The sequence below is a fragment of the Syngnathoides biaculeatus genome, chromosome 3 (assembly GCF_019802595.1).
Source record: "Syngnathoides biaculeatus isolate LvHL_M chromosome 3, ASM1980259v1, whole genome shotgun sequence".
NCBI lineage: Eukaryota > Metazoa > Chordata > Actinopteri > Syngnathiformes > Syngnathidae > Syngnathoides > Syngnathoides biaculeatus.
The window spans coordinates 34,489,843-34,506,679 of record NC_084642.1 but is presented as its reverse complement, the minus strand read 5'-3'; the positions used below and the strand labels follow the sequence as shown (position 1 = coordinate 34,506,679).

General features: G+C 44.3%; 2 protein-coding genes across 6 annotated transcripts in view; one reads left to right on the top strand and one right to left on the bottom strand.

Moving 5' to 3' along the window:
• Nucleotides 1–16,837, bottom strand: part of LOC133498545 (gamma-taxilin-like) — a 66,149-nt gene that overhangs the window by 45,795 nt on the left and 3,517 nt on the right. Inside the window, exons 1-2 of one of the 3 annotated variants that reach the window (XM_061815538.1) lie at nucleotides 1,313–1,418; nucleotides 895–936 (exon numbers count right to left, since the gene is read on the bottom strand). The gene's annotated coding sequence lies outside the window, so the exon portion shown is untranslated. Of the gene's footprint in view, nucleotides 1–894; nucleotides 937–1,161; nucleotides 1,280–1,312; nucleotides 1,419–16,837 lie in introns of those variants that run through there. The other 2 variants (XM_061815539.1, XM_061815540.1) reach the window with 2 other exon arrangements.
• The window catches only part of ccdc102a (coiled-coil domain containing 102A), a 77,673-nt gene continuing 61,927 nt past the window's right edge, over nucleotides 1,092–16,837 (top strand). For 2 of the 3 annotated variants that reach the window (XM_061815537.1, XM_061815534.1), the window contains exon 1: nucleotides 10,373–10,509. The gene's annotated coding sequence lies outside the window, so the exon portion shown is untranslated. Of the gene's footprint in view, nucleotides 1,171–10,372; nucleotides 10,510–16,837 lie in introns of those variants that run through there. The other variant, XM_061815535.1, reaches the window with a different exon arrangement.

Genomic DNA, 16,837 nt, shown 5'->3' with positions numbered 1-16,837 from the left:
TTGCACAACACAGTAGATAAATATGTATTTGATTGGAAAGGGACTTTCATGTATATATTCTTAAATAAATGTGTTTAATTATGGAAGGGGGAATGATGAAGGTATTTTTGGATAAATCACGGCCTTCCAGGTTTTTCCAGTCTTGAGGTTATGAATATGACATTACCAAAGTTCAGAACTTGATACATCAATGTGCCAATCGCCTAGAGATTTACAATAGAAATACAGTATTTTAGCCAAGTAGATTAGAACTGTAGTTTATATTAACGAGGTACAACAAATGACACATTTTGTATTAAAAAAAAAAAATTAACCAACACGTTGACAAGCCTCTCTCTACTGTTTTACTACTCCAGATATCATAGATTTCCTAAGGCTTTAAATAATTAACACTGTTGAAATTAGATTTACATTTTTCGAATTTTACATTCTCAGTTCAACACACAAACAGTCCTGCAATGTGCTTAGACAGAGCAAGAGAACCTCCGATTTTTAGACAGTTATACTGTACAGTACAGTACAGTGAATCTGGTGTGACGGTTTCTTAATACAAGAAAAAATGTCTCGTCAAACTCGAAGTCTCGTTCGCTCGTCGAACATACAGTTTATTGGTCGCACTGTGGCCTGTCATAGATGTTTAGTTTGATGACGCGGAACTGGCTAATTAAAAGATGTCATCTAAAATCGATGTTCATCTTTTAGCTGCGGTGAGCTATTGCTAGCTTTCCTTTGCTAACAGCTAACACCAGAAGTCAATTTCGATAAATATTACATGTGGAACGGTTATTGTGAGAGCAATGAATTCTGACGCAAAGTAGCAGACGAAACGGGGTTGACTTCAAAGATTCTTCAAAATTAAATACAAAGCTTTAATCCAATATCTGGAGTATTTACCTGTTTCAATATGGTGATACGGGGTGACTGTCATCAAGCGAGCTGTAAAAAGAAACAAATAAGTACAACATCCGGTTATAGGTTTTTCACAATAATGTCAAAGCAACATAATATAAGACTGGTTTTACTCAACAACGCTTTCACATATGTTACTTATTCATGCTTTTGAATAAATTGTAGTACCAGTCTGCAACCAAATAGTAACACATGGTTGTTGTTAACCATTATTTATCACTGTTTAAAAAAAAACAACAGACAAGGACGAACTTCAACAAGGTAGGTAAATCAAACAAGCAGATCCAACATGGCCTTTTCTAAACTAAGTTGTGAAATGCCTTCGCAAGAACGTGAAAACTGCCAATCTTTGAGGCCAGATCAGCTGATCTGACTAAATTACATTAAATCTGAGGATGCTCACTAAGGATATGAAGAAAAAACACGCCAGCTGAAGGAACGACATGTCTGTGTGGCAGCCATTTTAGTAGGGGTGACTTTCCCAACAAAGGCATTGCATCCATCCATCCATTCATCCATTTTCTTAGCTGATTTTCTGAGTGCTGGAACCTATCCAAGCTGTCAACGGGCAGATAGCGGGGTATACTCTGAACTAGTTGCCAGCCAATCGCAGGGCCCATCGGGACAAACAGCTGCACTCACAATCACACCTCGAGGCAATTTTTTAAGATGTGGGAGGAAACCGGAGTGCCTGGAGAAAACCCACGCAGGCATGGGGAGAACATGCAAACTCCACATAGGGATTGTTCTGGCAACCAGTTCAGGGTGTAGCCCGTCTCCTGCATGTTGACAGCTGGGTTACGCTCCAGCACTCCCGTGACCCTTGTGGGGATAAACGGCTAAGAAAATGGATGAATGGACTTTCTCAGAATTGGCATTTGTGAAGTCCATCCATCCATCCATCTTCTGACACTTTTACAGGTCAGGTCGCTGGAGGGAAAAGATTTAGCAGGTATACCTGGACTTCCCTTTCCCCAACCACCTCATCCAGTTCTTACAGAGGGATCCAGAGGCGTTCCCAGGCCAGCCGAGAGACATAGACTCTCCAGCATGTCCTGAGTTGTCCCTGGGGTCTCTTTCCGGTGGGATGTGCACAGAACACCTCAACACGGAAGCTTCCGGGAGACATCCGGATCAAATCTTGTTCTTTCGGTCATGACCCACAGCTCGTGACAATAGGTGGGACATAGGACATAGGAACGTAGATCAACTGGTAAACTGAGAACTCCGCCTTTTGTTTGGCTCCTTCTTTACCACAACAGATCAATACAAAGTCCGCATCACTGGAGATGGTGCACCAATCCATCTCTCAATCTCCCGCTCCATTCTTCCCTCACTCATGAACAGGACCCCAAGATATTTGAACTCCTCCACTTGGGGCAGGACGTCCTTCCCGACCCAGAGAAGGTATGCCACCCTTTTCTGACTGAGAACCATTGTCTCAGATTTAGAGATGCTGATTCTCATTCCAGCTGCTTTACACCCAGCTGCAAACCACTCCGGTGAGCGTTGGAGATCACGGCTTGATGAAGCCAGCAGAACCACATCATCTGCAATGAGCAGAGATGCAATGCTTGGGCCACCAAACCGGACACACTCTACGCATCGGCTGTGCCTAAAAAGTATGCCCATGAAAGTTATGAACAAAATCGGTGATAAAACCAGAAATGAGTCTGACTTACTGCCAGCAATGTGAACCAAAGTCTGACACCGGTCATACAAGGATCGAACAGGACTTCAGTACCCCATACTCCTGAAGAACCACCCACAAGACTCCCCGAGGGACACGGTCAAATGCCCTCTGTAAGTCTACAAAACACATGTAGACTGGTTGGGCGAACTTGCAATCACCCTCAAGGATCCTTTCGAGGGTGTAGAGCTGGTCCACTGCTCCACAACCAGGACAAAAACCACATTGCTTTTTCTGAATCTGAGGTTCGATTTCCTGTCGGACCCTCCTCTCCAGCACCCCTAAATAGACCTTACCAATGAGGCTGAGGAGTGAGATCCTCCTACAGTTGGAACACAGCCCTTGATCCCCATCTGAGGCACTCTCTCTGATGTCTATGTAATGTTGTAGAGGTGTGTCAACCAGGACAGCCCCACAACAACCAGAGCCTTTAGGAATTCCATGTGAATCTCATTCGTGGAGCTTTTTAACCACCTCAGTGACCTCAACCTCAGAGATAGAAGAGCCCGCCTCAGAGAACCCAGACTCTGTTTCCTCATGAGATGGTATGTCGGTGGAATTGAGGAGAAGTTTGATGTATTCTTCCCACGGACTCACAATTTCCCGAGTTGAGGATAGCAATGCCCCATGCCCACATACACAGTGTTGACAGTCCACCGCTTCCCCCTCCTGAGACACCAGATGATGGACCAGAATTTCCTCAAAGCCATCTTGAAGTCGTTCTCCATGGCCTAACCGAACTCCTCCCATGCCCGGGTTTTTGCCTCGGTGACCACTGAAGCTGTATTCCACTTGGCTAGCTGGTACCTATCAGCTGCCTCGGGAGTCCCACTGGCCAGAAATACCCGATAGGACTCCTTCTTCAGCTTAATGGCATTCCTGACTGTTGATCCACGAACGTGTTTGGGGGTTGTCGCCACAACAGGCAATGACCACCTTACGGCCATAGCTCCATTCGGCCGCCTAAGCAATGGAAGCCCAGAACATCGCCCCCTCAGACTCAATGTCCCCCACCTCCCCCAGAACATGAGCAAAACTCTTTTGGAGGTGGAAATTAAAATTCCTTCTGACAGGGGAGTCTGCCAGATGAGGCCCTGTAGCTCAGTGGTTAGAGCACTGGTTTGATAAACCAGGGGTTGTGGGTTCGTATCCCACTGGGGCCTCCACTCCCTGAGAAGGGTTGCGTCAGGAAGGGTTCCCAGATGTTCCCAGCAGACCCTCACAACGTTTGGGCCTTCATCAACGGACCAGCATCACCCTGCTTCATAGGAGCTAACTCACCACCAGGTGGTCATCAGTTGACAGCTTTGCCACTCTCTTCACCTGAGTGTCCAAGACATGCGGCCAGAAGTCTGATAACCTGACCACAAAGTCGCTCATTGAACTGCGACCTTGGGTGTCTTGGTGCCAAGTGACACCCTTATGCTTGCACATGCTGTTTTTTATTGACAATCCTTCTTGAGCACAGAGGTCCAGTCACAAAACACCACTCGGGTTTTGATCGGGGAGGCGTTCTTCCCAATCACGGCCTTCCAGGTATCACTGTCATTGCCCGCATGGTCATTGAAGTCCCCCAGCAGAATGGTGGAGTCTCCAGAGTCCTCCAGCACTCCCTTTAAGGACTTTGGGTGGGTACTCTGAACACAAATAACAGTAAGGATCTGTCCCCCCACCAGAAGGCAGAGGGAGGCTACCCTCTCATCCAACAGGGTGAACCCCAACGTACAGGCGCTGAGCTGGGGTACAATAAGTATACCCACATCTGTTCAGTGCCTCTCACCATGAGTAACTCCAGAGTGGAACAGAGTCCAACCCCTCTCAAGAGGCCTGGTACCAGAGCCCAAGTGATCCGTAAAGGAATGTCCGACTTTATCTAGTCAGAACTTCTCATCTCGCACACCAGCTCAGGCTCCTTCCCTGGTAGAGAGGTGACATTCCATGTCCTGAGAGCTGGTTTCTGTAGCGGGGGATCAGATCGCCAAGGTCCCCACCTTTGGCTACCACCCAGCTCACATTGCGCCCGGACCCTATGGCCTCTCTCACATGTGGTAATCCCAAGGGAAGGGGGACCCATGTTCCCCTTTCAGACTCTGCCCGGCCGAGCCCCAAGGGCGTAGGCCCGTCCTCTCTCGCCTTCAAGCCCCACCACGGCCCAACTGTGGAGGGGGGGGCTTTGACCCACATCCGGGCAAGGAATACCTGAATCCATTAGTTTTACTCACCATAAGGTTTTATGGCGTCATACTTTGTCTGGTCACTCACTTGGAACCCCTTTGCTGTGGGTGACCCTACCAGGTGCGTGAAGCCCCAGACAACTTAGCTCTTGGGATCATTGGGACACAAAAACCCCTTCACCACGATGAAGTGACAGCTCAAGGAGGGCAGATGACATGGTGGCACAGCCGTAGAGTGCTGGACTCACAGTTCTGATCCCTCCTGTGTGGAGTTTGCATGTTCTTCCTGTGCCTGTGCGGGGTTTCTCCGGGCACTCTGGTTTCCTCCCACATCCCAAAGACATGCATTAATTGGTGACACAAAATTGCCACTAGGTGTGAGTGTGACTGTTGTCTGTCTCCATATGCCATGCGATTGAGGATGTCGGTTTATGCAATTGAGTTCCCCATTCTAGAGGCCCAAAGTCAACAGAATGACAGGGCGCTGATAGATACATTTTTTCATGGCCTCTCCCCCATTGTCAAAGACCAGTTGTTTCCAATTGACTTGCCATCGGACCTAGATTCCCTCATTGCCCTTGCCCTGAAAATGGACAAGTGGCTCATGGATCGCGAGCAGCCGATGGATATCTCACTATGTACCAAGGACGCCAGCATCCATCTGTCCATCGCTCCCGCCGCAGAGAAATTCATCTAACTTGACCGTCTCCACCTTCCTCCCAAAGAACATCTTTGCTGGCAGAGAGAGGGGTTCAGCTTCTATTGCAGGTAGTTGGGTTACACCATGCTTCACTGCCAATCCAAAGCCCCCGGACTCCTAAAAAAACTCTGACTATGGTGAGTGTGATTCTCATTGAGAAAAGCTCAACCCAGGTGCTGCCTCAGGTCACGCTGGGTTCAAGGGGACAGCAATTCCAAACTACCATTTTCATTGATTCAGGTTCGGATGACAATCTTCTAAACACGCTCCCCGTAAGGTCATGGGGCTCAGAACCTTTGAGGTCCGGCGCTCTCACAACGTGTTTGTGGCTGATGGAAGTGTCTTGGGCACCATAACTCACCGCACTCAAACACTCATGATGACATTCTTGGACTCACACAGTAAGAACATTATTTTCTGTGTTTTCATTGCCATAAATCATGATAATTTGGGGGAACACTTGGCTGAGGCACCCCCAAATCATGTGGTCATCTGGGAAAATCAAGTCATGGGGGGCTAATTGCACTCAGACCAGCTTTAAATCTCGGAGTACGGGGAATGTAGATGCCACTCAGGAAAACTAACAGATCTTGTGAAAGGATCCGATCTTTTCTCTAGTGCCCTCTTGCTACCATGACATTAAGGAGATATTTTCAAAGTCCAAGGCCAAATGACTTCGTCAGTACAGAGCATATGATTTTGGTACTGACTTGCTGCCTGGTACCTCACCTCCTCGAGGGAGACTCTTCTCACTTTCAAGCCCAGAACGCCATGCCATGAGGCCATACGTAGGGGAATCGTTGGCAGCCGGACAGATTTGACCCACGTCCTCCACAACCGGTGCAGGTTTCTGCTTTGTCAAAAAGAAGGATAAGATCCTGCGACCCTCCATATACTATCAAGGACTCAACAGCATAAGGGTTAAGACCAGGTACCCCATATCCCCCTCATTTCCACCCCTTTGAGCTCCTGGAAGGTGCCAAAGTGTTCAACAAGCTGGACTTAAGGAATTGATATCATCTCATCAGGATTCGAGAGGGGGATTAGTGGAAACTGCAATCAACACACCTATGGGACACAATAAACACTTACTAATGCAATTTAGGCTCAATTTTGCCAATGGTGTATTATGTGATATGCACAACATTAATGTTTTTGTTTATCTTGACAACATACTGATTTTCTCCCCGGGTGAGAAGTCCTATATTAGGCATGTTCGAGCGATGTTGCAGCGGGTGCTACTCAATGACCTTTATGTTAAGGCAGAAAATTTTGAGTTTCATTGGCCTTGCTTTTCGTTTCTGGGGTTTGTGTTGGGGGAAGGTGAGATCCAAATAGATCCCAGCAACGTCGATGCCGTAGCCAACTCCCATGACTAACAAAGAACTTCAAAGGTTCTTGGGATTTGCTCACTTTTACCCCAAGTTCATTCGGAATTTCAGCACAATCACCTCAAACCTATATAGTCTGACCTCACTATACAGATCTTTCATATGGGACCGAGCCACCACCTCTCGACCATGCCTCGGCATTGCTTGACCAGGAGCAGGACCAGCTGCCACCTCTCGACCATGCCTTGGCGGTGCTTGACCGGCAGCAGCAGCCACCTCCTCTCGACCATGCCTCAATGTTGCTCGACCAGCATCAGCTGACACCTCTTGACCACACTTTGGTGGTGGTTGACCAGCAGCAGCCGCCACCTCTCAGTTGGCGGTCCTCAACCAACAGCATCAATAGCACCCACCACCTCTCAAGCATGTCTCGGCGGTTCTCAACCAGCAGCATCAGTCACTGCCTCTCGAGCATACCTCACCGGTGCTCGACCAGCACTTGCATCAGCAGCCCCCACTGCTCGACCACGCCTTGGCGGTGCTTCGTCCACAGCTGTCACTTGCTCCTATTTGGTTCCTGCTTTACCATTGGGACCCTTCTTGCGGACGTCCACCTGAGTCGCCCTGGTGACACTGGTGCTTGGCATCATAGCCGACCTCCTGAACTCTAGACGGCCACCAGAAAGACTGGGTTGGATGATCGCTTGTGTGCCGAGCCGAGCCTTGGTGATGACATTGCCTCTTTGCCTTGTGATTCTGACACTGTTGCCTGTCTGAACTGCCTGCCTTTGTAGTGACCTTGGACCGAATAAAAACCTTCCCAGAACTGTATGTGGTCTTCTAAGTTGTGCATTTTACATCCAACCCAGTGATCTGTTCCTGATGGGACCTGTTTAATATGTATGACTCTACCAGGAGCCCCCAGACAACTTACCTCATAGGATCAGTGGGACACACAATCCCCTCAACCATGATAAGGTGACGGTTTCCAGGAGGGGGTTGTGGGGCTGCTTTTCAGCAAATGGTACTGGTAAACTTCACATTATTGAAGGAAGGATGAATGGGCAAAAGTACCAAGACATTCTTGTCCAAAATATGCTACCATCTACAAGGATGATGAAATTAAACAAGGGTGGACATTTCGAGAGGATAATGATCCAAAACATACTGCCCAGGAAACGTTCAATTTGTTTCAAAGAAAAAAACTAAAGCTGGTAGAATTGCCCTGGTCCAATCACCTGGTTGATCCATTCTCAAATGTATAGAAAGAACTGAAACTAAGGGTCCATAAAAGAAGGCCATGGAACCTTCAAGATTTGAAGCTTTTGTAGAGGAATATGACAAAAGAGCAATGCATGCGAGTAGTTTCTCCATACAGTAGGCGTCTGGAAGCTGTCATTGCAAACAAAAGGTTTTGTACAAAGCATTAAATGAATACAACTTGGCGTGTCCAATTATTTTTTGCTGTGTCATTTTGCATTATTATACACAACATAATATCTGAGCTAATTTCTTGTTCTATTTTTGCATGTACAGATTACTAGAGTTGTTACAAATATCTAGAGACATTTGCAGGTCAATGGCAGCTCTGGAGATATTTTTAATGAGAAAAATGGCGATGTTTTAAGTACTTATTTCAGCCACTGCTGTGTGTATGTGTGCGTATACATCCATATATGTGTGTGTGCCTCTGTGTGTGTGTGTGTGTGTGTGTGTGTAGATCGGGTACGTAAAGTTTTTAGAACACCTTAAAATTTTCACTTCTTATAGTGGACCCATCCATTCATTTTCTGAGCCGGTTAGCCTCACAAGGATCACGGAAGTGCTAGACCCTAACCCAGCTATATTCGGATAGAAGGTGGGGTACACCCTGAACTGCCAGCCAAGCATAGGGCAATAAAAACAACTATTTACACACAGCTACACACCTACACGAAATCTAAACTTCAGTTAATGCATGATTTTGTGATGTAGGAGGAAACCGGAGTGCGCGGAGAAAACCCAGCAGGTATGGGGAGAACATCCAAACCACACACAGGTAGGGCCGGAATTTGAACCCCAGTCCTCAGAACTATGAGCCAAACGCTCTCAACGGTCCCCTTTGCTAAAATTCATCCATCCAATTTCTGAGTGGCCTATCCTCACAAGGGTCACGGGATTACAGAGAAAGTCTGAAGGAGTTACATTGTGTCTTTCGGTATCTCGAAAGGAACTGTGGTACTGCATGCGGGCGTCTGGAGTGGCAGAGACGTTTTTTCGAATAGTACTACAGGACATGTAGGAGGGCAGCAGAACAAAGATGAGGTGTGCTATAAGTCTGAAAGAAGAACTTAAGATGGAGGTGGGACTTTATCAAGCATCGGCTCTGAGCCCCTTCCTGTTTGCTGTGGTAATGGATAGGGTGACAGATGAGGTTAGCTTGGAATCCCCAGAGACTACAATGTTTGGAGATGAAATTGTGATCTGGAGTGAAAACAGGGAGCAGTTGGATGAACAATTAGAAAGATGAAGGCATGCACTGGAAAGGAGAGGAATGAAACAGAATATATGTGTGTGAATGAGAAGGGTGGAGGGGAAAAGTGAGACTCCAGATAAAAGAAATAGTGAGGGTGGATGAATTCAAATACCTTGGGGTCAACAATCCAGAGCAATTGTGAGTGTAGTAAGGAAGTTAAAGAAATGGATCCAAGCAGGTTGCAACAGCTGATGGAAAGTGTTTGGTGTGTTATGTGACAGAAGAGTCTCTGCTAGGATGAAGGGCAAAGTTTATAAAACGGTGACACTGAAGAGACAACAGGAAGCAGAGTTGGAGGTGGCAGAAATGAAGATGTTGAGGTTCTCTTCAGGAGTGAGTAGGTTGGATGGGATTAGAAATGAATTTATTAGAGGGAAGTTGGATGTTTTGGAGACAAAGTGACAGACAGAGAGAGAGAGAGAGGAGAGAGAGAGAGAGAGAGAGGAGAGAGAGAGAGAGAGAGAGAGAGAGAGAGCAGACTTCGATGGTTTGGACGTGTCGAGGGGGGAGCGAGTGAGTGTTTTGGTAGAAGGGTGATGAGGCTGGAGCTGCCAGGCAAAAGAGCGAGAGGAAGGCCAAAGAGAATGTTGTGAGGGAAGACATGAGGGCTGTTTGTGTTAGAGCGGAGGATGCAGGGGATAGAATTGCATGGAAAAAAATGACGCTTTGTGGCAACCCTAATGGGACAAGCCGAAAGGAAAAGGAGATTATTATTACAGTATTATTATACGTACAGTAAAGTACTTGCTCGTGATATTCCTTTCCATCATACAGGATTTTAAACTATGCAATAGAAAATACAGCTCATGCTATAATTCATAGTTTGTTGTGAAACTGCAGGACAACAGCATTTAAATTCATGTTTATTCTCCCAGGGTAAAAGCGTTTCAACTTGGACATCATTGCTGAACCAACCAATCGGTTTCCCGCAATATTTTAGGAGAGAATTCCAATAGGGTTAACGCAAAAACATTTGCCATCTGATTGGTCGAAAGGTTGCCAAACACTCTAGACCCGCCCATTCTATTCGGCTGGCGACGACGTTTTTTTTTCTTTCCCTGAACGTGAGTCTGAGACGAAAAAATAGTTGAAGGAAAAGGAACACCGGACGAAGTCTTTGGCAACAGTAAGAGGAAATCCCTGCAATTTCAACAGAAACGAATACACATCCCAAGAAGAAGGACAATTTGGTACGTTGGACAGTATTTTTTGATCTCAGGTTCATAGTTTGCTTGAATCCATTGCTTCCAGACTCACTGGTGTCAAATGACAAAAGTATCATACGACCCTACCCTTTTTCTGTGGTTGTACACTTGCCCTTTAGGTTGCAAAAAATGACTAGGTCGAGCATTTTGAACAACCAAGCGAAAAGGAGTGTGTTTCTTTTTATGTGATCATTTTTTGCTATGGAGTCCGCACTTTGCTATTGTGACGAGGCTCATCTCCCGGTGTTAAGTCATTTTGATATCCGACTGTATTTCAAGCACACGCGTGCGAGAAAGAAATGTGTTAATCAACATAAAAAGTAAAAAAAAAAATGCTTATAAGCTCCAAAAAGTAGGCGCGACCTCGATATGGAGGAATCCCCCACGTTACAGAGAGGACACCTAATCAATGGCAATTTTATCAATCGAGTAAATTTTTAAGCTTCGATCAATAAAAAAAATCAACAACCTTAGACGGGTGCATTAAAACTCATTATGTTGCATTACACATGTATACCGTATGTAGCGCTGGTTGAAATAGTGTTGCAGATGTGTTGATGTGAATTTATTGTCAGTATGCTGCTTGTCACTATATTAATAAATAAGTTCAGACTATGTCCATAGCGGGACATTTTTTGTCATATTATAATGGGTTAAAACATTTATTTTGTACAAAATAATAAAGGTCCACATGTATATATTTGATCTGAATCATAATTGGGTCGAATGGATAGTCTGCTAAACATAACCAGGTATTAGAAATACCGAAGTACCGAACTGTCTGACGTTATTCATGTATTGTATTCTGACCCATTCTTACATTTGATGTTTTGTCCATCTTCGGTTCACGGGTCTACTGTGTTGTAGTTCAGACACAAATAGTGTTTAAAATGCAATGCCACGTGTTACTTGAAAAGTGAGAAGAGCACAGTATTTAATGAGCTGCTTCAGATATTTTTGGAAAGTGTTGCCAATGTGTCACATCTCGTTCTTTGGGCAAAGTGGCTGGTTTACAAAGGATTTGACTTTAGTTTTGGTTTTATTAGTTGAATATTGACCTCAACACCCCACACCCCACACACACGCACAGTACTTGTTTGTGGATTGCACACATGCAGATGGTCTGTAAACGGAAGAGTAAATTATTCTGCGGTTGCCACGGTAACAAACACTTTCTCACAGTGGAGAAAGATGACCATTATGTCACTTGTGTTCAGTGCTTATTAGTTTTTGGTTGAAAAACAGTCTTGCATAAATACCTGCTTAGCCCCAGTGTGTTACTTACATTGTCCGTTTTTTCCCTTTTTTTTTAACATAACATTTTTTGCATTTTCAAAGGTGTTTAGAATATCTGCTATGGTGTGTTGAACAAATCAGAACGATTAGGAACAGAATTGCTTGTGGTCTTTACTCCGAGGTACCACTACCTGATTTACTAATTGACCCCTCCGTACAGGGCATTTAACCACGCCTCCTGAAGTGACGTCACGACACGTGCGCTGACGTCAGACAAACAATTAGTAAAACTGGCAAATACTATACAATACAATACTTTCTTAACTGAGACAGACGCCATGCTTCTGATTTCATTCAAATCGACAATATATTATAGATTCTAAATACAATACATTCTTAACTGAGAGAGACGCCATGCTTCTGATTTCATTCAATCATTCACACCTAGCAATGTTATGCTAGCGAAGAACGTCGCATTCATTTATACGAGACGTGTATTAAAAATCAAATATAGGGCATATCTTCATGCAAACACAGTCTGGTTAAGCTTCGGCCGCGAGCCGGCAACAAAGCGACACGTTTGTGCAGTCAGATCGTGACTAAATCTCTCTAAACAAAGAATAAGTGTGTCAATCGTTCACACGTAGCAATGTTATGCTAGCGAAGAACTTCGAATTCATTTATACGAGACATGCATTGAAAATCAAATATAAGGCATACCTTCGTGCAAACATATCTGTTCCGGTTGATATTAGATGGATTTAGTTGATGATGCGGTCTTCCACAAAGTTTGATCCATCGAAGACATTTTTCGTACTGGGTCTTCTGTCATGATCCTGCCACTCCAGCATGAGCTGTGCAGGTGCCTGCGCGGGCGCGCTGATTGGGGTGCACACCTGCGTCTCATGCGGGTTGATTAGTCTGTGTATTTATATCACCCCGATGACGACTGGTCCTCCGCCAGTTCGTTGAGCTTCATGCCCCGTTCCAGCACTCTCGTTTCCCTGATTGAACCTGTGTGTACCGACCTCCGTCCGTTCTCTGACCAACCTTGTAAGCCTGACTCCTTGACACTTCTGCCTGCGTTGATTGTTTCCCCGTGTACCGACTACTGCCTGCTCTCTGCTCTCTTCGCCCGACGCCCCAACAACCGCTGCTGCACCGGACTGCCTGCTCGATCCCCGACCTCGGCATACAATAAACGTGTCTCTTCTTGAACTACCTTGCGTCTTCCGAGTTCCTGCATTTGGGTCCTACTCTCGTTTCCGATGGGACGTGACATCTTCGGTTTTGGAAAAGGTACGAATCGAACTCCACCAACTAGCCTTTGAGGATACCTGTCGTCACTATTACAAAGTCCGTGACTGCACTTTTAACCATATTTTTTGTTAAATAACCCAAATACAAAACAAACCTATACTGGACCATGCAATGTTGTCTAAGAAAATGGCGGGAGCAAAAAGGGGCGTGGTTTATGCAGATCTCTGGCCTCTGATTGGTCAGTGACGCGGATTGGGCAATATCCACGGAGGGGTCAATTGGTTTGCGGAGGGGCCTCCTATATCGGTGTGGCCAAGGTGAAGAGCCAAAAAACACATACTTACACAATGTGACAAGTGGCTGGGTTCCTGGTGGGGTTTTTGAAAAACATAAAATGACCACTTTAAAAGCCAAAAGCTAAACACTAAATGTTTGCATACAATCAGTGATGAAAGTCCTCCGGATTTTCCCGCAATTCCGGATTTTTAAATTTTCATGAAAATTTCTCCGGAAAATTGAGGAAAATTGTCTAAAATTAATCCGGATATTAGTTGACGACATTGAACGAACATTTGTTTGAGTTCGTTGTTTTGCTTTCACGAGCGTAGCCATGTTGAGGCACTAACACTAGTAACAATAACGCCCATCCGCTCGCATTCTCTCAAGACGTCGCTTATTTTGTGTGGTCTTGACATTAATTTACGTGTTTATTTCATAAACGTTGTTAAGTAAACGACCCTGCTCCAAAACAACCGGTATTAACCCGGAAACAGGAAATGCAAGTTAACCGTACGGAGCATGTACGAAAGCGCATGTTCAGAACTGCTTCACGTAATGCGAGCGCATTTACGTCGAAAGTCATCAACATCATGAGCCATGTCAAAGGAAATTCAGTTACATGAGGGGTGCTCATTGCATCAATCGCAAGGCAGTGTGACGGCGTTAAAAAAAAACAAAAAAAAAACCAAGACTATCATCCACTTCGTCGCTTCATTCAGGTGTGGTCAATACGTCGAGCGCATGCACATAAAGGCACGTTGTAGCAAGCCGGTTTCCTATTTACGGCAGTCCCGTGATGCGTGCCCCCCACCCTCCACCAACAATACGTCACGATTGCCGACAGGAATGTTTGTTCCAATGTTGCCACAAACGCAGATAATGTTGAACTAAACTTTCAGCATTTTCAAAACATTCCGAGTATAGACCGTTCGTATTTATTCTTTGACAGGCCAGTGCTTTTCTTCAGTTAAAGTTTGTCAGATCAAGAATTTTTATTGATGAAAATGAAAAATACCGTTTTATATCATGTTCTACTTATATCAGTTGAAATTGTAAATTATCATTTCTGAGTTTGAAATGTTACTTTTCTATTTTAGTTATGTATTTGTTTATTTAATTTTTGATTTACATTTATGTTGTATTAATCCAGCAAGTTATTTTGAGGCCATCCCTAATCACACCAGCAACTTTTATCTGCGTACATTTTTCAAATGTGAGTGACTGTGTGTAAGTAAGTTTCTTTAGGCTTGTCCCGTTAGGGGTCACCACAGCGTGTCATCTCAGATGAAACGCTCATATTTGTTTGGCACAGTTTTTACCCCGAATGCCTTTCCTCTATATATATATCTCAAAATATTAAATACTATTAGTATTACTAGATCTATATCTAAGATAGTGAGCAATGTGGTCGAGTGTATCAGTACAACGCGACGTAACAAGTTCGAGACTTAAACGTTAATAGTAATTACTACAGATGTACGGTGTAGAAATTCTAGGGTATATTTTTGTGTAGATTCTAAATCTATACTATAATTTGTATAATGTGGGGAAAAGGACAATTTTAGATGTTTTTTACAGAATAGTTCACTTAATTCATTTGTCTTGAAATAAGATGGCAGATTTTAAGCATATTTTAATGACAAATGTGATTTTGTGCTATCCAGTGATAGGGGGATGGGGGGCAAAAAAATCTGTGCTTGGCCCTTGGGGAACTTCTGGCCAATGTTTTTTTTTTGGTCAGGACTTAGAAATTTTACTTGCAATTTTAGTCTGAATTTTGTTCGGAGATATCACCAGAATGCACCACACCCATCCATTTTTTTCAAACATTTCTGGGGGGGGGGGGGGCATAAGCGGCTAAGAAAATGGATCAATGGATGGATATACTCCAATATACTGTGTTTTTAAATATCTTTTCTTCACAGTTTTGACATTCTAATCTTATAAAGCACCTTGTTCCCATAAGTTACCTCACGTATAAAATGCACTATATACTGATTGTGAGTGCAGCTGTTTGTCTCGATGTGCCCTGCAATTGGCTGGCAACCAGTTCAGGGTGTACCCCGCCTCATGCCTGTTGACAGCTGGGATAGGCTCCAGCACTCCCCGCGACCCTCGTGAGGATAAGCGGCAAAGAAAATAGATGGATGGATGTTAAATTTGTGTTATTTAAGTAAAGTTTTTGAGTGCAAGTGACAGTTAAAAATGTCATGGTAATGTTGAGAGGTTAGCTTATAGAACACTTTTGAATTTTGGCCCTTAAGATTTTTAAGGTGGGTATATTTTTTTTTTGGTAACTCTCAAAACAACTTCTTCACTCACATTATGGCATTATGATATCTAACTGTTTTGATGCGATGGCAGCATGAATCATGCACATTTTTAGTACTTATTTTCAGACCCAGAAATGAACACTTGCCAGGCACCATATGCAAGTAAATTTACAATTTGGTGTGTATATCTCAGAGGGCTAGCTGTCACATGGCAACTCAATGTTTGTCCTATATTATTCATGTTATTTAGTCTTCATTCTGGTGGATTTCTCTTTTGTTTCTTAGCTGTTTGTACATATATGAACAATGCACACATACATAAACATACGCACAGATAAACATGTGCCAGACAGGATAAATAAGTCCCAGGAAGTTGTGGAGATTTTTACCAGGAGGGTGAGCAGCAAGACGACGCCCAATAAACCCATGATGCTGCAGAGGACTGATGTGGTGCCAAGTGATGCAAATATGCATTGAGCTCTGCAACGATTAAATTTTTGTGGAAAGCAACTCTGAACTATGTATCAAAGAACATGACATCCAGCAGGCGGCGTGATATGGACCAATCTGGCTTCTTTTAGGCAGCACATGGAAATTTCTCAAATAACAACCGCCTCTCTGCCACACTCTCTTTTTCCTAGTTTACTTTAACACTCCCCCCTGCTCTTAAAGACGTACACTCATAATTACAAATGTTACAGTACTTACGCAGCTTACTTACGCAGCTTACTTTATGATGACACCGTCCACCACTGCTGGTTATGTTTACTTTCGATATTAATAGAGAAAGTTAAAAAATAAATGCTGTTGTTTTAAGATGCAATGACTGTCGGACTATGTGAATAATCGAAGAAAAAGTGGTTAAACTGGATGAGATTTTCTCTTTTCCGAGTGGGAAAGGTCTGGTCTGAAGCCAAAGTAGAAAGTGCAGGATGAGATGGTGTGTAATTTTAAAATTCCACCTTGGCACAGCCTGATCCAGGATGAAAGCATAGACAATACACTGCACAAAAAGCTAATTATGTATTTTAAATATAGGAGGCAACATAAAATTATCCTGAAAACAGTTTGGGAGGGTCATCATCAGCCCCCCCCTGTCAGTAGCTCGTGAGAGGCTGACTGCTTGAAAAGTAGATCTTGGGGTAGAAAAGTCTGGACACCCCTGGTGTAAAGGTACACATGCCTGGCTTTGTTGTGGGCAGTGTGGGATCGATTCCCGCTCAGTGATGTTGTTGATATCTGCCCTGTGAATGGCTGGTGCCCAG